This window comes from Schistocerca gregaria, chromosome 2 (genome assembly GCF_023897955.1).
Source record: "Schistocerca gregaria isolate iqSchGreg1 chromosome 2, iqSchGreg1.2, whole genome shotgun sequence".
Classification (NCBI taxonomy): Eukaryota; Metazoa; Arthropoda; class Insecta; order Orthoptera; family Acrididae; genus Schistocerca; species Schistocerca gregaria.
Window position 1 is genome coordinate 299,112,558 of NC_064921.1, and position 22,760 is coordinate 299,135,317.

Genomic DNA, 22,760 nt, shown 5'->3' on the forward strand with positions numbered 1-22,760 from the left:
CCGGAACCAGCCGCACAGTCCACGACTGAAGCGCCCTAGACCGCTCGGCTAATCCCGCGCGGTGACTAAGACATCAGCATATGTAAACAGGAAGACGCAACTCTCAACCGCTTCCCAGAAAATCGAGCTTGAAAATTTTAGGCGTGCTTATGTACTTTATAGGGTTGCTCTTATTCATGGAGTCCGCAGCCTAGCGGGTAAACGCTTAGTTTCCTAAAACCAGTGTCTGTGGGCTGAACCTCGCCGTTCGCTTTTTTTCCACCGTTATTCTAACAATAGATTCATTATGACTCTGCAAATTATCAATATTTAATGACTGATCTTATCTCTAACCTGAGAATTTTTTATTTAGGTTATTGGGAAAAAGTAAAGGACTTGAGAGAACTTTCAAATCAGTATATGTGGCGAAAACTATAGTTTATAATCTGTGAAGTACTGCTCGAATCAGGATGATACTGATAGTAGAAACACGGAAAACAACAATAACTGCGAGATACAGCACCGTAATGAACTTCGAATTTCTCCACGGTCACGGTTTTCTCAATGTTCCTATGAGAAAACTTAGTTTATATTCAGAAATTGTTCTCGGTCGTCACAACTCATATCGAAACATATCGTCCCGAGTATTGGTGCAGATAGCTCAAAAAATAATGCAGTACCACCAGCGGGATTTGATCCAGCAATCTTGTGCCTCCGAAGCTAAGTACTTAATTAGGAAAAAAAACTGCAGGTTGAGACAATAACTTGGAAATGAAAAAGAGAGTATTAGCTGCTAGTGTCTTTGAAAGTTTGAGAGGAGGCAAAACGAATGCTAGGGCGTATAGGTGCGAAGTAGACAGTGGTAGCAATTCATGGCCTGCAGTCACCTGTGGTGACAGCTGTGTCAAGGCAGGAAATGTATAGAATTTTTTGTTTCAGTTTTTATTTAATGTCTTTATTATTATCTTTATTATTACATATGATGTTCATTTTAACTGAAGAAATATAACAAAAACTACACATCGGATCAAAAACAGTTACAGTTCCCGTTTGTTTGTATCGGAGGGGGACATCCAGCGAAACAAGACTCGAACCGCCACCCCACCCACTGTGTGGGTGGAGGGAGGTGGGGGGCAACTTTGAAATTTTCAGTGGGAACCCCCGTTTCTTACTACAGATTACGATTCTGTGGCAAGATCTACATGCGTTTCGTTTGAAGCATGTTCTTCGTTTCGCCACAGATGGCGCTGTAATCGGAGGAAAAGAGATGAGTAGACAATCGTAATTTACGACATGCTTCTCAAAGTCCCTTGAATATCCAATCACACGTGGGGGCGCACATTCATGCACCGAGAGTAGGACAGGTCAGTATTTCATAACTTCTTATGGGAAACCCCTATCGCAAACGTTGTTTTCCTTCGATATATCGAACAGGGGACTATTCGACGCGCCACCGTGACCGTGTGGCGAACTACGACGTATTATAGCAGGCAATACACTGCGACCAGAGCTCATGTGTCGTGCAGACGTAGAACAGATAGCGGCTTTAAACGTTACGATACTTGCGCAGTGTTTATGCACTGAATATCTACCTATCATTTGCAGAACAGGCGAGCAACAAGTTACAAACGCAGAAGAAAAAATTGAAATGATTCTGATTTACGGAGAACGTGGAGAAATGCTGACACTGTTATTGCCTTGTATGCCAAGCATTTTTGGGAGGAAGCTAGTTCTCGCTCGTTCTATTACAGTGTTCTGAACGCTTTTATGTCTGATGGCAGCGTACAGATCGGCAAAAGGAGACGAACTAAAAGCGTCACAGGAGAGTTTAATGAAATAGCTGTACTAGTGGCAGTGCACCACAACCCATGGATAAACGCCAGCTATTACCCCACAGTTCCGGTATGTCCTTAGGCAGTATTCTCAAAGTATCAGCAAAAGGTGAATCACGATATTGGTTCGTTATGTGGTCTTGCTAGTACAGCAAGGGCGTTTGCAACGGATCATTTGAACATCAACACAGACAAGCATTACCCCGTGCGCAGCAAGCAGGAACACGTCCGCACTGTGGTCCTGCCGAAGGCAGATTGGGGTGCTCGGTTGTGGACTCCTTGGATGCTACTTATCCTAAAAAGTATATAAGCGCACCTAAAATTTCCAAACTCGATTTCCTTGGAAACAGAGAAGAGTTACGTCTTCCTGCTTACGCATGTTGAAGTCTTGGTTGTGCCCTACACATCTAGTCAAGATTAATCAAATCTGTGAAGGAAGTTCATACGGTCGACTTGTGAGCCAAACTCGGTTGAGAGACCGCAGGCGAAGACCTAAGTGTAGCTGATGTAGCAGATAAAATTAGGAAATCGGTCACTGTTACCGAAACAAAAGCAAAAGAGCATGCCTGTAACCCAGATATAAGTAAATGGAAAACATTAAAGAGGACAGATTGAGGCAGACACCATTCATAGTCTCAAAACAGTGGGTACGTGCCCAGTAGATGTAACTGTAAAGTTTTTAACTTCGGCATCCGAATGAAACTCAGCAATGACGACCTATGGAAAGCCACTGCTTGTAAACACACAGCCATGAGCAGTGTAGGCAAAAAAATGTTTATAAACAAATAATTTCTTTCTGGTGAAACGATATGGTTGCGAAGACTTTTCCTAGCCTCAAACATCTATGACATTCGTATGGAGACTAAAGCGACGAGTGAAAATTTGTATCAAAGCAAGTATTCCAACATAGGACTCATGCTTGCTAGGTAAATGTGCTAATCACAACACTACGTTGGTCCCGTGGATTTCGCAACTGCGGGTATTACTCTATCATTCCTCCCTCATGAACGGGAATTTGGACTTAAGAGGGAGGCATGGAAGACAGTCTAAACAGCTGTGCAAAGCCACTCTGCCAGGGCTGTGCAGTGGTTAGCGCTTCTGCCTCGTAAGCAGGCGACTGATGTTCGAACCTACAGGTGCCTTTCGGCACGTTAGCAGCAAGGGCGTCTTGTTTACGTCCTCGCTGCGCAGCTCGCTAGCGGAGTTGTTTACGCGATTCTTCCGTCTTAGCGAGCAATATTTCCTTCGAAAGAGAATGGCTTATGCCCACAGAAAATCGACACAGAAGATTAGCTTTTCACCTGAATATGCCCCTACCAAAAGCACTTGAAATTGAACATTTTATCAGAGATGAAGTCAAGATTGATTGCAACGATCCTGTTGGCATCCACCTGTCTATAGTGAGCAGTGTGTTATACGTGAAATTGGTTAACGGAGACATATGTGACAAAAATTCTAAATGCAATTCGAAGTTGTTGTAAGTTCCGTCAGTCTGATGGACACATCGGTGACGCAACTGTGGAACTTGCGGAAATTGGACTGCGGTCGATCCGTGTATTTGAACTCCCTTTCGAGGTGCCTTCAGAGGTAGTGGTATATCCATTCCGCCCATGTGGAAAGGTGATTAGTCATACAGCTGAAAAGCGGATTCAGTTCCCTAAATACCCAGTTATCAGTGTACGACAGATCCGAATAGAGCTAACCAAACATGTGCCGTCCTACTTATATACTGGTGGCAGCAATTATAATTTATGATGGCCAGCCGAAGACATGCTCGCAATGTGGCAAAGAAGGAAACCTCCGTTGCAGCTGTCTGCAACGCAGAATCACACAGTTACCGCCTGGGGACCTGCAGGCCACGACTGCCGCGACGACGCTACCGCGGACATTTGTCGAAGTTCTCCATAACGAACCCCGATCGCGATCACCATTGGCTCCTGCTACTGACATATCGTCGTCTCCGTTAATGCCACAGGATGTTGCAGACGGAGCGACGCCCTTGCCGCCTCCTCCCGTCATGTGCAGTGCTGAGCAATCTCTAGGCAGGAGATGGCTCTCGACTCCATGGTTGTGCCTACCGATGCTTTTGTGCCTGACCATCCAGATCCCCAGGCGCCTTTGCACACTAAAGCGCACGTATGCGAGCAACGGCCACCGAAGAGACGTCGAAAACGGTGGATCGCCCTGTCTGACACCTGCAGGACGCAGTCTCAAGACGATGAGGATCACAACTATCAAGATGTTCCCCCGATGGACGATTCCGTGGTGGAAGCACCAGTCTGCCCCCCGTAGGAGGTGCAACCATCTTCGCATGCACCAGGCGCTATACCTATGGACGTTGGACAGCAGCTGAGCCAGCACCACTCTTCCACCGCCGACGTGACGCCTCCTTCGGCCTCTACAGGACGCACACCATCCACGCACCTTTCCGTGGTCTGACGATGTAGATGACGAAACACCCACCGTTCTGACAGCAGCGAATGCAGCTGCTCCAACATATGACTGCTACTCGACAATGTTACTGGATGGGAATGTTCAGCCTGCTGGTACAACATTCTGTGCGCTTCTGCTCTTCGAGCCTCCATGAGCGTCCCAGTAGTCCCAATTCCGTGACAAGCTTACAGGATTGGCTCCATCAATGTCAACACCATTAGCACCCCTTTCAAACTACAATTGCTCCGTGAAATGTTGAGGGCGTCGGACCTCGATGCTGCCCTTCTGCAGGAAGTTTGACTTTCCACGTTTCCTAATATCTATGGCTATGTTTCTTACCTCACGCCGTGTGCTGACGGTGGCAGTGGGACAGCTATTCTCTTAAAGGAAGGCATTGAGGTAGACGACGTGATTTACCTACCGTTGGCTAGAGGTCTTGCTGTGACTTTCCACGGTGTCCGAGTCATCAATGTTTCGCTCCCTCGGGCACGGCCAAGCGACGTGAACGGTCGCGATTCTATTCAGAACAGGTCGCTCCTTTGTTTGTAGGTGTGTTATCCCAGATGGATCAACGTCCCCATTTCACCACATTCCAGGAACTCAAGCTGCTCGTGCATGAACTAAACCTCACCGACACGTGGGACCGCGTGCATGGTGATCGACCTGGATATACATACGTCACCAGCCATTCAGCAAGTTGTCTTGAACGTGTCTATGTTTCCCAAGTCGTAACTGGCACGCTTGACGCTGAATTATGGCCTACCGCCTTTTCAAACCATATTGCCTACATTTGCAGTGTTTCGCTCCAGAGGCAGAAGGTGTGGGGCGGTCGAGGCCTGTGGAAGCTGAATGTCGCCCATCTCAAGGATTCGGAACGCAGGCAGGTCGTAGAGACGATGTGGAACAACTACGTGAGACGCCTTCCAGCATATCCTTCAACATTCCGGTTGTGGATAGACTGCACCAGGCCTGCTTTATATCGATGATGAATTACGTAGCGACCATATGCTGTAGCAACGACGTACCGTGGAATACTATTTCACAATTCTCCGGGAACTCTCAAACCATGCCCCCTCTGTTCAGTGACAGGTTGAAATTTAACGGATTAAGGCGAAGGTAATTTCTCTTATGCGTCACAGCCTTGAAAGCACAATACTACGCGCAAGATGTCACGATTGTGTGCTAGGAGAATCCCAATCCACGCGTCTTATTATCCGAGAGAATTAGCGGTGTCGGAGAAAGCTGGACAACGCCCTCTATGTGCCAGATGGTCATCGACTGACGTCCCAGAATGACATCGTAAACGCCTTTGTGGATCACTACAAACAGTTCTATGCCGCAGAGGACCAGAACATGGCGGTAACGAATGATATTCTCCGTCCCTTAACAGGTACCCTTGACGGGGTGCTACAGAGATTCTCACAGCGACTATTACGGCTGATTACGTCGCTGGTGCTCTTCATGAGGGTGCGATGAACAAAGCCCTAGGTTCTGACGGGTTTCCGCTGCATTTTTACCGCACATTCCATGACATATTGGGCTCACGTTGGACTGCGATGTATGAAGAAATGATGAACTCTGATCTGCCCCTCCCACCCGAAATCGTAGAAGGCTTGCTTATCTCGATCCCCAAGCCATCGGGAAGTCGGAGAGTTAGACAATACCGGCCGTTGACCATGTTAAAGTGTGACTTCAAGATTTTCCTGGTTTCTTGCCACTTGTTGTTACTGCAAGAATTTATTTATTAATTCGTTTTAGACCAATATTAGAAACATATAATTGTGGTTGGCCTTCGGCGCGTCATCCCTCAAGTCATTTCCCTGGATAAAACGTGCTTTGGTGGTGACAATAACATTCAGACCCCATTCAATGATTACCGTGACGTCACAGTCCTGCCACGACCTGTCGCAGACGCGGTGCACTAGTGACAGTGGACTTCGACCACACCTTTGATAGAGTGAGTCATGACTTTCTAGAAAACGTACTCCGACGGATGGCCTTCCCCACGGGTTTATACACATCGTCTTGTGGCTCCACCGAGGTGCCACGTCGCGAGTGCTGGTAAATGACCTTGTGGAGGACCCTGTTAATGTCATGCGGGCGGTCCGTCAAGGATGTCCGCGGTCGCTGCTCCTTTTCGCCGTCGCTCTTGAGCCACTGTTACACGGTGTGAACAGCCGATTGACAGACATAACAATGAGGGAGCCTGCTTTCATCTGCCGCGCCTATGCAGATAACGTAATGTTCTTGGTTCTATCGGAGGATGAAGTGCGAGAGGCACTGGTATGGATCAACGAGCACGGGACTGCTGCGGGCACCCGTGTAAACCTGGCGAAATGTAGTGCTATATTCGTTAGTAGAGATCTTGGTAGAGTGTGTCTCCATTGCCATTGCCTTCACTTGTGATCTACAGCGCACGATCTCCTTTAACTATAAACGCCTGCTTCAAGCTATCCGCACGGACGTTTGTGGCAACCTCCTGAGAGCATTGGACAACTTACAACGGATGAATTTTGTTAACACCGCCCCATTTAGGACAGATTTTACAGATGCCAAAGGCAATGGCACACAGACTTCAGGGAGCGTTCGGCTACTTTGTAAACTCGGGTCTTATCTTCAAAGTTCGCTACGACACACTGCGAACAACTTCAGTTGGAAGGACCACATAGATAATATCGTCGGGAAGGAGAGCCAAAGGTTGCGTTTCATTGGCAGGACACTTAGAAGATGCAACAAGTCCTCTAAAGAGACAGCTTACACTACACTCGTTCGTCCTCTGTTAGAATATTGCTGCGTGGTGTGGGATCCTTATCAGGTGGGATTGATGGAGGACATCGAAAGGGTGCAAAAAAGGGCAGCTCGTTTTGTATTATCGCGTTATAGGGGAGAGAGTGTGGCAGATATGATACACGAGTTGGGATGGAAGTCATTACAGCATAGACGTTTTTCGTCGCGGCGAGACCTTTTTACGAAATTTCAGTCACCAACTTTCTCTTCCGAATGCGAAAATATTTTGTTGAGCCCAACCTACATAGGTAGGAATGATCATCAAAATAAAATAAGAGAAATCAGAGCTCGAACAGAAAGGTTTAGGTGTTCGTTTTTCCCGCTCGCTGTTCGGGAGTGGAATAGTAGAGAGATAGTATGATTGTGGTTCAATGAACCCTCTGCCAAGCACTTAAATGTGAATTGCAGAGTAGTCATGTCATGTAGACACTTCCTCCTCGAGATGGCGGCCTCGGCCTTGTCAACGTCCAAGCTAGGGCAGCTGCCCCTTATGTCAGTACGCTGGTTAAATCGTGGACCCGTCGCCTTACGCCTCATTGACGAACTGCCACCTCCCTCTCGAGTGGCACCCATTGCAGTAGCCCATACTTATTCCTGTCTATGACGTGTCATGAGCTTTTTCATCGAATACAGTTATATCCATGACGTCTTGCCTAGTACCAGGAACCCTACGCCACGTGATGTTTACCATCTAATGATGAAAAATCATTCTCAGAATGTTGTGGAAAGCCGATATCCTACGAGCGCATGGCGCGTGGTTTGGCGTTCTGTGCACCATGTCCTCCGCGACACGAGCCCTCGTGCGACCTAGTATCTGGTCGTTAATGAAAAATACATGACACATCTTCGTCTGCATGCCATAAAAATGACAGATTCGCCGCTGTGTCCTCGCTGTCACACGCTTGATGTGGACGAATATCGACTGAGGTGTGGATCTTCTGCAGAGATGTGACAACTGATTCAGAAGATGCTTGCGTTTCTTCTACGTACGGCTCCCCATGCCATTACACTGAAATCAATTCTGTTCCCACATGAGACATACTTCCCACGTACAGAGACCAACTCTGTGATTTGGATAAAAGGCTTCTCGATCTCTTATTTGTTCTATGATGGTGATAAGAGTGTTCTTGATTTCTGGACGTTCCTGCAAGTTCACTTTACTTTTCTCGTGCACCATTCGCGGTATCGTCAGAACTATGCCAACTTTTTGCGTAGTGCCTTCTTCGATCCCCCCTGCAGCTGGGGTACGCCAGGTATGAGAAGGTTATTTCAGTGAGAGTGTGTAAAACCAGGACTCGGTCCAATGTACCGGCAAAATGAAATATTCTTCGTGAAGACGTGCCTGGAACATGCCAGACTGCCTTGGCATTCAGTGTGCGACTACCCACAAGTTGGCGGCATGCAGATGCCATTTTGGTTGTTCTGCCAGGAGGGCGTTTTCTTTAATTTCTTTAGTTCCCTTTATCGGTTTTTGTTTTTCTTTTTGATGGTAATTACACATCATTATTTTTCGCCTGGAGGGCGTCCTATGTGATCTCACTAAATATAAGAAATAAATAAATTGGTGTAATACATGACTCTGAAAAAAAAACTTTTGTTGAAAAAGGACTTATTTAAATTTTCACGAATTTCTTTTTATTTTATGAAGTAGATCTTCATTTATTTTAGAACACCAGACATTTTTATTTGCTTTGTCATTATCTGACACATTTTAAAAAAACATAAAGAAAAAACATAATAATTAAAGAAAAGGTTGGCAGGTACGCATCCACTTCTCAACAACTTTTTTCACATTTTGTTTTCTAAAAGATTCTAGGTTTTTCTTATTCATTTAGTTGAAGGATTATTTGAAAGTCGATGTTATTTATTATAAGCATTGTATCTTCTGCAATTCTCGTTGCAATGGCCAACGATTGTAATGTTCCCCCAGTGGCTAGAAATCGTATCTTGAGTGACAGTCTTTGTCTTAAAGAAAAAAAAAATCCTGGCTTTTGCACAAATTTTCATTCGTCGTTTCTGTTTACATATGAGTGTCGTAAAGTCGTAAATGTTTGAGGCTTGAGTATGTCTCTGGAACAATATAGTCTCATCTGATTAAAGCACCTGCTATTCCAATACAACTGGAGTACCTCCATACTGCTGTTTAAGGGGAATATCAAGTACGCTTAGGTGCGAATGGGAATTTTGACTGCTACAGTGTTCGTGCTGTTGAGGGAAACCACCGTTCCAAGGGTGGCACAGCTGTTAACGCATGTGCCTAGTGAACAGGAGACCAGGGTTTGAACCCTGGCCTCGCTAGAAATTTTCCTTCGGCACTTCAGTTACCATGTAAACAACTTTTTTTTATGTTAAAAATTGGTAGAGCAGGCGTGGTGGCTAAGGAGGCGTGTGCCGACAGGCTGCAGCCGGCGTCGTCGTGCGCGTCGTCGGCGTCGTCGGCGGGCGTTGCGGAGCCGTCGGTGCCGCTCATCTTCAGCAACGCGCTGCACGTGGCGGTGGAGCACGGCGCCGTCGACGTGGCGCGCCTCCTGCTCAAGTACGGCCTCGAGCCCAACCAGGGGGGCCGGCTGCCGGGGCCGCCCGCCTCCAGCTTCTTCCGCGCGCCCTCCGCCGCCGCCGCCTCCACCTCCTCCGCCGCCGCCCTCTGCAGGAACGGTAACTACTCGTTCACTTTATATGTTTCAGTATTAGATAAACTCGATTTCCAAGACCGTTAATAATAACCTTTATTCTCTATAACTGCTTTCGGTCATCAATGTAACTATTTCAGATCTTGACCGACAGATTATTCAAAAATGGTTCTGAGCACTATGGGACTCAACTGCTGTGGTCATCAGTCCCCTAGAACTTAGAACTAATTAAACCTAACTAACGTAAGGACATCACACACATCCATGCCCGAGGCAGGATTCGAACCTGCGACCGTGGCAGCAGCGCGGCTCCGGACTGGAGCGCCAGAACCGCATGGCCACCGCGGCCGGCGACAGATTATTGCACAAATCTTAAAATAGTAGTAAGTGTCTCCTTTCTCATTAATTGGCAGGTAAATAATAGACTATAAAATTAATATATCGGTATACCATAATTAAAACAACTGTTTACACAGTTATTCACCATGTACGTAGTCGTGAGAGCTAGCAGCGCGCCACTCCCCGTCGGAGGTTCGAGTACTCCCTCGGGCATGGGTGTGTGTGTTGCCCTTAGCGTAAGTTAGATTAAGTAGTGTGTAAGCCTAGAGACCGCCATCTATCACAAAGTGAGAAAAGTGGTCCAACGGAAACATTCATATTTCTTTATGTACTACACAAATATGTAATAAGAGATGGGGGTTCCAATTTAAAAAAAAAAAAAAAAACGCAGTTGATATCCGTTTGGCCTATGGCAGCGCCATCTAGTGGACCAACCATAGCACCATCTGGTTTCCCCCTTCAAGCTGGACGAGTTTCGTTCTTTGTAGTTATTTCGTGAGATATTTGGCCCAATCACGATTACTGGACCATCCTATGTAAAGCGTGTACGAGTGCAGGGTGCGGTACAGGGACGACTTATGGAAGTCTGGGTCCGGCCGTGAGTCGTACACGGATAGCGAAAGCGAGTAAGGCGACCACTTGTGCAAAGCTGGAAATCCAGGTTCGAGTCCTGGTCCGGCACAAATTATTGTCGTCATTCCCTGACGCTTGTTGGTAGTTTTAAACTGGAAATAAATTTCATACATTTCATAACGGCAGTAGTTGCCGCAGTGGCCGTTCCTTGTTAGCAACACAAGCACTGCAATATCGTATTTCTGACTAGTGTTCTGCGAAAATAACGTCTTCTAGCCTTCCAGGGATCCTCATTTTAGTTCACGCTGCTGTGTCTGTTCCTTCTTAGCAACAAAGGCACTGCAATATCGTATTTCTCACTTGTGTTCTGAGAAAATAACCTTTTCTTTCCTCCAGAGATTCTCATTTTAGTTCGCGGAGAACTTTCGCAATACATTGATATAATTTACCGACAGAAAATCTAGCAGGACGCCTATGAATTGCCTCATTTAAGCTGACCTGGTGGAGTTCCAGAACACTCGAGAATTTCTCAAGAATGCATCGGACAAATTTTCTGTTCTCCATTACAGGTAAAATATACTTTCCTAGAATTGTCATAGTAAACTGTAGTTGATCATTCGCCTTTGCTACATCCGTCTCTAACACCTCTTTCAATCCTAGTTCTTAATTCCTGATCGTCCGCAGCTCGTGGTTTCGCGGTAGCGTTCTCGCTACCCGAGCACGGGGTCCCGGGTTCGATTCCCGGCGGGGTAAGGGATTTTCGCCTGCCTCGAGATGACTGGGTGTTGTTGTGTCGTCTTCATCATCATTCATCCCCTTTACGGAAGGAGGAAGGCAATGGCAAACCACCTCCGCTATGACCCTGCCTAGTACAGCGGTGCGGGTCTCTCGCATCGTCCTGTACGCTCTGTCAAGGAGTGTGGGACTTCATCATCTAATTCTTGATCTTCCATTCTTATAGTATTGTATATCACACTCCTTTTCCTATAGCTTTCATATACCAGAGGCGTTCAATAAGTAATGCAACGCTTTTTTCTCGCGGCCAGTTTCGGTTTAAAAAATGCGGAATTTGTTGTGTCACCTCGTTGCGAATTCCCCCTTCGGCACCTATAGTTTCATGAAGTTCCGACAGTAGGTGGCGCTAAACGTAGTCTTCATAACGGCGTCTGTATCGAAGGTACGTTACAAGCAGAGAGCTGTCATTGAGTTTCTTTTGGCGGGAAACCAGAGCATCGCAGATTTGGCGGGCCGTGCAGGACGTCTACGGAGACCTGGCACTGAACAAAAGCTAGGTGCGTCATTGAGCGAGGCGTTTGTCATCGTCGCAACAAGACAGCACAAACCTGTCCGATCTCCAGTGTGCACACAGCTGTGACTGCTGCAGTGTTGGAACGTGCGTACACTCCCATTTGAAGTGATCAACCGATCACAATCAGACTCCTCTCTGCACAAGTAGACGCTTCTGCTGACACATTCGCCCATAAGTATGTGTACTGGGTTTGCCCGTATATGTAATAAGTTTCCTTTAATTTACATCTACGGTCACAAACTTTTTGTTAACAGATTACCGGTTTCTGTCTTTAATGACCATCATCAGATCTGTTTCATAAAAACAAAGTCCTAATATACTGCAGCCATAGAAGTAAATTAAAGGAAACTTAAAAACTTCGAAGCCGCACTCTCCGCCGATGTAGTCAAGGCGACGGTCTCTGGGACTCTGAAGGGGTTACTCTGTTTAATGTCCTCCCTGGCTGTCCGAAGATGAACTCTCGAGTTTGTTGTTGTTCCCTCAGGAAACTGAAGAAACAACTTCAGCGTGTTACTCGCCACAAAAATGCAAATGACCTTGTCCTTCTCCATGTCAAAGGAAGGCCTTACACAAGTCTGCGTACTCGAGAGGAGCTCACAAAATTTCATTGGACTGTTCTTCCTCATCCACCCTACAGTCCGGATTTCGCACATTCCGACTTCCATCTGTCTGGTGCAATGAAGGATACACTCTGTGGGAAACAGTACATGGATGAGGCGGAAGGTATTGATGCACCAACACCTTGGCTCCACCGTCGACCAATATAATCTACCATGACGGTATACAACACGCCCTTCCAGGACGTGGTGGAAGGTGGCCGTCACATTCAGTGAAGATTATGTTGAAAAATAGAGTTTTGTAGCCAAAACAGTGGGTTGTAATATGGTGTATTGGAAACGTGAGTAAAACAAGCCGGCTTTCAAAAAAGAAAAATGTTGCATTATTTATTGAATACTCCTCGTAAATTATTGTCGCAACGAATAGTAGTCGATCATTCACCTTTGTTAGATTCATTTTTTCATCCCGTTCTTGGTCTTCCATCCTTATTCTTCCCTCTTCATTCAAGCATGTGTTATACACTGAAGCGTCAAAGAGACTGGTATAGATTTACGTACTCAAATGCAGAGGTATGTAAACAGGCAGAAGACGGCCTACATAAGAGAACAAGTGTCTGGCGCAGTAGTTATATTGGTTACTGCTGCTATAATTGAAAGTGATCAAGAGTTAAGTGAGTTTGAACGTGGTGCTATAGTCGGTTCACGAGCCATAGAACACAGCATCTCCGAGGTAGCGATGAAGTGAGGATTTTCCCGTACGACTATTTCACGAGTGTACCGTGAATATCATGAATCCGGTAAAACATCAAACCTCCGACATCGCTGCGGCCGGAAAAAGATCCTGTAAGAGCGAGACCGACGACGACTGGCGATAATAGTTCAACGTGACAGAAGTGCAGTCCTTCCGCAAATTTCTTCAGATTTCAATGCTGGGCCATCAGCAAGTATTAGCTTGCGAAGGATTCACGAAACATCATCGATGGCCCAGTCGTTACCCTTGATGACAGCACGATACAAAGTTTTTCGCCTCGCCTCGTCTCATCAACACCGACATTGGACAGTTGATGACTTGAAACCTGTTGCCTGGTCGGACGAGTCTCGCTTCATACTCTATCGATCGGATGGACGTGTACGCATATGGAGGCCACTTCATGAATCCATAGAACGTGCAAAGTCAGCAGAGGAGTGTTCAAACTGTTTGAGGCTCTGTAATGGTGTGGGGCGTGTGCAGTTGGAATGATACGGGACCCCTGATACCTCTACTTATGACTCCGACACGTGACACGTACGTAAGTATCCTGTCAGATCACCTGCATCCCTCCATGTCCATTGTGCATTCCGACGGGCTTGGAAAATTCCAGCAGGAAAATGAGACACCCCACACGTCCTAAATTGCCCTAGAGTGGCTCCAGGAATTTAAACACTTCCACTGGTCACCAAACTCCCCAGACATGAACATTATGGAGCATACCTGCGATGTCTTGCAGCGTGCTGTTCAGTGAGATCTCCACCACCTCACACTCTTACTGATTTGTAGACAGCTCTGCAGGGCCATGCTGTCTGTCCCCTCCAGCACTACTTCAGACTTTAGTCGAGTCCAAGCCACTTCGTGTTGCGGCGCTTCTGCATGGTCGCGAGGGTCCTACACGATACTGGGCAGGTGTGCCAGTTTCTTGGGCTCTTCAGCGTATATTACTAGCTATCCCTGGTATCTTACAACTGTTTTGTTACCATACTTTTATGTGAGGTTTAGCGCAGTCACGGTGCTACTGTGCTGCGGACTCGAGACGGCAGGCTGAGCCGTGTTGCCCGCAGGCCCCTCGTCGCCGCTGACGCTGGCGCCGCCCCCGCTGTCCGGCCAGCGGCGCGGCACGCCGTGGGCGGGCTCCCCGGCGTCGCTGTCGCCGCCGCACTACCAGCTGCCCGCCATCACCACCAGCCCCGCTGACCCTCCCACCGCTCTCGCCGTCACCTCACCCACGGCCGCCGGTGAGTCGTCATATACACAGCGTGTCTTGGAAGCGGATATATCGTGAGTAGTGGGTCATTTTTGTCCAAGTATCGACAACTGGGAAATAAGGCTGACAGTCAGACACTACTAAGGCCATATCGCTGCATATTCATTTCAAATTCTGAAGGTGGCAGGGGTACAATACAGGAAGCGAAAGGCTATTTACAACTTGTACAAAAACCGGATAGCAGTTATAAGAGTCGAGGGGCATGAAAGGGAAGCAGTGGTTGGGAAGGGAGAGAGACGGTGTTGTAGCCTCTACCCGATGTTATTCCATCTGTATATTGAGCAAGCAGTAAAGGAAACGAAAGAAAAATTTGGAGTAGGTATTAAAATCCAGGGAGAAGAAATAAAAACTTTGAAAATGAGATTTTCACTCTGCAGCGGAGTGTGCGCTGATATGAAACTTCCTTGCAGATTAAAACTGTGTGTCGGACCGAGACTCGAACTCGGGACCTTTGCCTTTCGCGGGCAAGTGCTCGGCCAACTGAGCTACCCAAGCACGACTCGCGCCCCGTCCTCACAGCTTTACTTCTGCCAGTACCTCGTCTCCTACCTTCCGAACTTTGCAGAAGCTTTCCTGCGAACCTTGCAGAACTAGCACACCGTTTTAATCTTCCAGGAAGTTTCATATCAGCGCACACTCCGCCCCAGAGTGAAAACCTCATTCTGGAAACATCCCCCAGGCTGTGGATATGTCATGTCTCCGCATTATCCTTTCTTTCAGGAGTGCTAGTTCTGCAAGGTTCGCAGGAAAGCTTCTGTAAAGTTTGGAAGGTAGGAGACGAGGTACTGGCAGAAGTAAAGCTGTGACAACGGGGTGTGAGTCGTGCTTGGGTAGCTCAGATGGTAGAGCACTTGCCCGCGAAAGGCAAAGGTCCCGAGTTCGAGTCTCGACCCGGTACACAGTTTTAATCTGCCAGGAAGTTTCAAAAACTTTGAGGTTTCGTCGATGACATTGTAATTCTGCCGGAGACAGCAAACGACCTGGAAGAGCAGCTGAACGCAATGGACTGTGTCTTGAAAGGAGGATATAGCATGAAAATCAACAAAAGCAAAACGAGGATAATGGAATGTAGTCGAATTAAGTCGGGTGATGCTGAGGGAATTAGATTAGGCAATGACAAGCTTAAAGTAGTAAATACACTCCTGGAAATGGAAAAAAGAACACATTGACACCGGTGTGTCAGACCCACCACACTTGCTCCGGACACTGCGAGAGGGCTGTACAAGCAATGATCACACGCGTGGCACAGCGGACACACCAGGAAATGCGGTGTTGGCCGTCGAATGGCGCTAGCTGCGCAGCATTTGTGCACCGCCGCTGTCAGTGTCAGCCAGTTTGCCGTGGCATACGGAGCTCCATCGCAGTCTTTAACACTGGTAGCATGCCGCGACAGCGTGGACGTGAACCGTATGTGCAGTTGACGGACTTTGAGCGGGGGCGTATAGTGGGCATACGGGAGGTCGGGTGGACGTACCGCCGAATTGCTCAACACATGGGGCGTGAGGTCTCCACAGTACATCGATGTTGTCGCCAGTGGTCGGCGGAAGGTGCACGTGCCTGTCGACCTGGGACCGGACCGCAGCGACGCACGGATGCACGCCAAGACCGTAGGATCCTACGCAGTGCCGTAGGGGACCGCACCGCCGCTTCCCAGCAAATTAGGGACACTGTTGCTCCTGGGGTATCGGCGAGGACCATTCGCAACCCTCTCCATGAAGCTGGGCTACGGTCCCGCACACCGTTAGGCCGTCTTCCGCTCACGCCCCAACATCGTGCAGCCCGCCTCCAGTGGTGTCGCGACAGGCGTGAATGGAGGGACGAATGGAGACGTGTCGTCTTCAGCGATGAGAGTCGCTTCTGCCTTGGTGCCAATGATGGTCGTATGCGAGTTTGGCGCCGTGCAGGTGAACGCCCCAAACAGGACTGCATACGACCGAGGCACACAGGGCCAACACCCGGCATCATGGTGTGGGGAGCGATCTCCTACACTGGCCGTACACCTCTGGTGTTCGTCGAGGGGACACTGAATAGTGCACGGTACATCCAAACCGTCATCGAACCCATCGTTCTACCTTTCCTAGACCGGCAAGGGAACATGCTGTTCCAACAGGACAATGCACGTCCGCATGTATCCCATGCCACCCAACGTGCTCTAGAAGGTGTAAGTCAACTACCCTGGCCAGCAAGATCTTCGGAACTGTCCCCCATTGAGCATGTTTTGGACTGGATGAAGCGTCGTCTCACGCGGTCTGCACGTCCAGCACGAACGCTGGTCCAACTGAGGCGCCAGGTGGAAATGGAATGGCAAGCCGTTCCACAGGATTACATCCAGCATCTCTACGATCGTCTCCATGGGAGAATAGCAGCCTGAATTGCTGCGAAAGGTGGATATACACTGTACTAGTGCCGACATCGTGCATGCTCTGTTGCCTGTGTCTATGTGCCTGTGGTTCTGTCAGTGTGATCATGTGATGTATCTGATCCCAGGAATGTGTCAATGAAGTTTCCCCTTCCTGGGAGAATGAATTCACGGTGTTCTTATTTCAATTTCCAGGAGTGTAGATTTTACTATTTGGGGAGCAAAATAACTGATGGTGGTCGAAGTAGGGAGGATATAAAATGTAGACTGGTAATCGCAAGGAAAGCGTTTCTGAAGAAGAGAAATTTGTTAACATCGAGTACAGATTTAAGTGTGAGTAAGTCGTTTCTGAAGGTATTTTTATTGAGTGTAGCCCTATATGGAAGCGAAACGGGGGCGACAAGAAGAGTATAGACAAGAAGAGTATGGACAAGAAGAGTATAGAAGCTTTCGAAATGTGGTGCTACAGAAGAATGCTGAAGATTAGATAGATAGATCACGTAACTAATGAGGAGGTATTAAATAGAATTGGGGAGAAGAGGAGTTTGTGGCACAACTGAACTACAAGAAGGGATCGGTTGGTAGGGAGTATTATGAGGCATCAATGGATCACCAGTTTAGTATTGGAGAGCAGGGTGGAGGGTAAAAATCGTAGAGGGAGACCAAGCTAGGAATACACTGAACAGATTCAGAAGGATGTAGATTGCAGTAGGTACTGGGAGATGAAGAACCTTGCACAGGATAGAGTAGCATGGAGAGTTGCATCAAACCAGTCTCTGAATTGAAGACCACAACAACATCGCTAATATACAACATACTGAACGTTCCAACGCGCTCGCTATGGTGCCACCCTGTGCCACTTGTGAGTCATCACGCACTACCTTAATCTCAGCGCGTCTTGAAATCCTGCATTACTTGAGTAGTGAGATACTACGACAAATGGAAGGTACTGCTGCCTGTGAGTCATTGCCATCGCTGTATAGCAACTGTACACTGCTCCTTGACCCTCCCACTGTGCTTTCAGTCTCGTCACCCACTGCTGCCAGCAAGTGTGTTCCTCCATATATGAGTATGCAGCATGTTTTGGGTACAGATATCATTTGAGTAGTGGGACAGTGTTGATGCACTACCTAAAACCGGAAGGAAGGTACTGGTGTCAGCGGGTCATCACTATGACGTATCGCTACTGCACACAACTGCTTTGTTATTTGCATGCTGTGGACGCACTATCTACATGTGTCAGGTACTGCTGGCAATGTCTCATCACCATGGCCGTTTCACTAATTCGCTACTGAACATTATGTCTCGACATACAACGCATGCGGCTATTATTTTTAATAAGTGGGCACTGACACAACAGCTGACAAATTTACATGAAGTTATAAAAAATACCGTCAGCCTTATGTTTATTTTCCATTTCGTAACTGTGATCGGTTTGGGTGGCCCCTCCACCGCCTTCAGGTTCTCTGCAACATATGGTGGTCAAGTAATGAACAGGAATTATCACTATAAAATGATCAGAAACCATCAGCGTCCACAGAACTTGTGTGGTGCATCTGATGCAGCCCTTCAGCTGAACTGTTGGGATTGTGTTGATGGACTGCACCAGGTACACTGTGGACGCCAATGGTTTCTGGTCCTTTTATGATAATGATTCCTGTTCATCGTGTGACCAGAATTTGCCAAAGAGAGGCCAGATTATTGTGGAATGGGCCACAAAACCGGTAGGAATTAAATAATAAAAGACAAACACACGGCTGAGCGTGTTACTTATTGGTCACCTACAAGCATGTCGTGGAACTACTTCGACTGTTGGATGTTGTCAACACACTACCTACGGCTGGGAGGTATTGCTGTCAGTGAATCATCTCCGCCACTAAACACAGTTTCTCCATCCACAGCATGTCTTGAATATGGGAAGTAAATGGCACACTCCCCAAAGCTGATGATTATGTCGTATTTTCATACAGAATACGATAGTAACGAGTAACGTGTGAATACTCCAGCTGGATGGTGTCACACACTACATGACTTCATAAACAGTGCACCCAGTAGTACCTCTACATGTCTGTCGTATTATAAGTGGAGATCCAAAAACAAGAACAAGTGATACATCAATAAAACTCGCCATACAGAAATTTGGGTGAATACCACAAACAGTAATGGGTATGATTTAACGATCCACGCCACATACAGTGGCTCCAAGACAGCAAAACGTATACAGTAAAAAGATGTATTCATAAACATACATAGGCTGTCAGTGGTAGTAGGTCAGTAATTGAGTGCATTATGGTTTATAAAGATATAGGCTCAATCGTACTGTTTTTGATAGTCTACTGAGGAAGCGGTATCCGCTCTGGCCCTTGTAGTTTGATTGCTTCTCAAAAGTTTGCTATCCAGGCCTTCAGCCGTCCAGCTCTCTTTTGAGCTATTACTATTGGGGCCCTCTGGCGACAAATAATTTGAATTTCTTGTCAATAAAGCCTTCAGCCGTGAATGCAAATTTTTTAACATTTTTTTTATTAGATGTTGTGTCTTAACAATCAAATTGAATAATTCTTCCTTATGGTCAACTTTACTGGCAATTATTTCCAAATAAAGTGTACGTGATTTAAAAAAAATCTGAGCAGCCAACGGTAACTGATTACGGCCCCGTCCACACGGAATCCTGCCTTTCCCTAACTACCAGGTCTCACCGTCACTAGGTAAAACGAAAGTGAAAGCAATAGGCCTGTCCTGTAAACCAAATCTGTGCGAGAGCACAGGTACAATTCTATACGAGGAAGCGTCCACTGCCAAAACCACAGGCTTAGCGAGATCGAAAAGGCAAGGCATCTGTCATTCAACAAGGGATTTTTAAGTTTCTGGTATGCGTCCTGACACTCTTTCGTCCAAACAAAAGGCACATTCCTTCGGCGCAAACGTTGCAAAGGAGCCGTGATATTGGCTGCGTTGGGTGTACACCGGATATAATATTTCAACTTCCCGAGAGCAGGAAGATCCCTGATGGCCAACAAATTTGACTGAAGGGGATGACTATCAATATATTGGCCTGATAACTAGATTTCTGTCTGAAAAAGGCACATTTGTCTCTGCGATACTCCAAACCTGCAGCTGAAAGTACTTGAAAAAGCGTACGATGGTTATCGATATGTTACTGCGGTGTATGTCTTGACACCACAATATCGTCCAACTAATATGAACAGAATGGAGGGACTCATTACCATGAAGTTTACTCCCTTTACCAAAAAAAAAATGGTTCACATGGCTCTGAGCACTATGGGACTTAACATCTGTGGTCATCAGTCCCCTAGAACTTAGAACTACTTAAACCTAACTAACCTACAGACATCACACACATCCATGTCCGAGGCAGGATTCGAACCTGCGACCGTAGCAGTCACGCGGTTCCAGACTGAGCGCCTTAACCGCGAGACCACCGCGGCCGGCAGTCCCGTCACCGTACAAACCAACCAACAAACTCTGAATAGAACATTTTGCATTAAGCTGTTCTACGCAGCGTTGGAATATTGCAGACTCGCAGCGCTGGTAGAGAGTACCCGCAAGAATTTCAACAACTCTAAACATGTATTCACCACAAATGCTTTCTGTGCCTCCTTGTCTAGCAGAAGTTTCAAATGCGCATCGCGTAAGTCAATTTTTAAAAAACAGCGGCCTGCACCAAGCCTGTCCATTAATTCCTCAGGGTGAGCCAACGGATATTTATCAGTTATTATTTGCGGATTCACAGTGGATTTAAAGTCAACATAAAAACGATGTAAGATTATTAGGGAAAAAGCCCATTTACTGGCCTCGACAGGAGCAGTAACACTATTGTCTTGCCATTCTTTAAGTTCACCAGCAACTCTCGCGTGAAACCTTGAAGTACAGTGACCCACTGACGGCATGTCTTTTCTAGCTTTACCCACAGTCGAAAGAACTTATAACTGCAGCAACCTCTACCTAATCCTCGTAATACTTAGTGATACCGGAAACAAAATCTTTAAAAACCAGCAACTCCGACCCACTAGTCGGGAATAACTTGTGAAAATGTTGGTTAACTGTTGTGCCGGTCTTTGACAAGAGATAAGAAAGTTTCGCAGTGCCTTGCACTTGATGTGTAGCGCAATGTGCATCGAACTGATCGCATTACTCGTTTCATTCCTCTTGTTTTTAACTGGAAGCTCAGAACAGTGGAATGCTTAGAGGTGGTGCCGTGGATGTGGCTGGCTATTGTGGCGAAGTAGATGCAGGAACGGCTTACGATTAATGAACTGCAAGACTGCCGTCACCAACTGCTACTTTTCTTGGCTCTGAAACTGACTGAACTGCATTAGAACAAAGCTAGAGGAACAGGAGGCGTAGGCGCAGGTGGTATGGAGGCGGCTTAGAGGCCAGGTTAATGAGATGAGCTCTGCAACAAATTGTAAGCAGAAGCAAGGCAAAAGAAAGGACACATTTAGTAGCATGCGCCTCTGAAAGAAGAGAGAGAAATGTTACTGACGCGCTGTGACGGAGCGCCCCACAGTGAAGGAAGCGTTGGTTCTGGAATCCTCGTCTCCAGATGTTGTGTCGGCTACTGTGGGAGACGGCACCGTCATAAACAAGGAAGTAGAGAAGTTAAGATGGCCGGTGGCAGGAATCCAGAATCATCTATGCAATACACTTGAAGATTAAATGAACACTTTATTTCGGAACAGGAAAGAAGATTATCTTCTTGTGCCTTCTACGTGCAATTTCATAGCTAGCTATTACTACTCGCAGAACGCAGGCTAAGTAACGTCTTCCTACTACTCAGTACTGATGCTCTCAAAATCTGCGACCAATCTGGACCGACCAGCGGTTGCCGGCTGGTTAAATCAGCCTTGACAGTGGGAGCTGAATTCTGTCTTCCTAGACGTGGGGCGCTGCCAGCTTTTTCCGTTGGCGCGCGGGTCAGCGCCTTCTTGGTGCCGTTTCGGAGGTGCCGTCTATGCTTTAGGACTTCACACATTCCATTTTCAGTACCTCAGGTACTTTATGAGTTGATTTCAATTGTAGCTCTTGATGTTGAGTGTACTATTTTTTCCCCACTTGTAAAGTGCGAAAGTCCATATTTATGGACGTTTAAAACAAGTCACCCCTTTAGTAAGGTACTAAGATTTATAAATTTATACACCTTTTTCAGCAAGTTCTTCAATGTAGATCACTGCATCATCTGGAAATCGAGGTTGTTTTATCAGTTTGGTGATTAATACACAACGTGGACAGCAAAGTTCCCAACACGATTACCTGTTGCACACATGAAGTTACTCCTGCTTCAGTCGATGATTCTCCATACACTCTCCCAAGAAAGCCTCAATCCGGTCAAAAATATTGTTTTGTATCTCTCATTATCGCACTTCTATTAATAAGCTTTGATGTGTTTCTGATTAAAATGCTTCTAGGTAGTCAAGAAATACTGCATGTACATAACTGCCTTGACCCAGTGCTTTCAGGACGTTATGTGAATGATTTAAATTTAAGATGACCAGTGTTTGCCATTTGGCATGAACGTCATTTTGTTCGAGAAGTATCTTTGAACTCAGAATATGTCCTAATATTCTAGAACATATTCTACGTAAGTCAGCAGTCGACAGTGAATCGTCCGTATCAGCCAATCATTGGTGTACATGTCTTCTCGAAGTAACCACGATTTTTCCTTTGATTTTTGAAAATTATTTAGCAATAAAATAGGTCGGTAACTCTTTACGGCAGTACAATTGTACTCTGCATCCTGATGATGAAAACAGCCTGACACAATGTGCAGACTTCATAATGGATCTAATTCAAAGTTGTGATATTCAGTTAATTTATAGCTGCTATGCAGAACTTTTTTCAATGATTTGATCACACCAGTCATTAATCTATAATACTGGTCATCAACCATTTTGCACCATTTGTATTTTTGGCACTAGAATGAAAA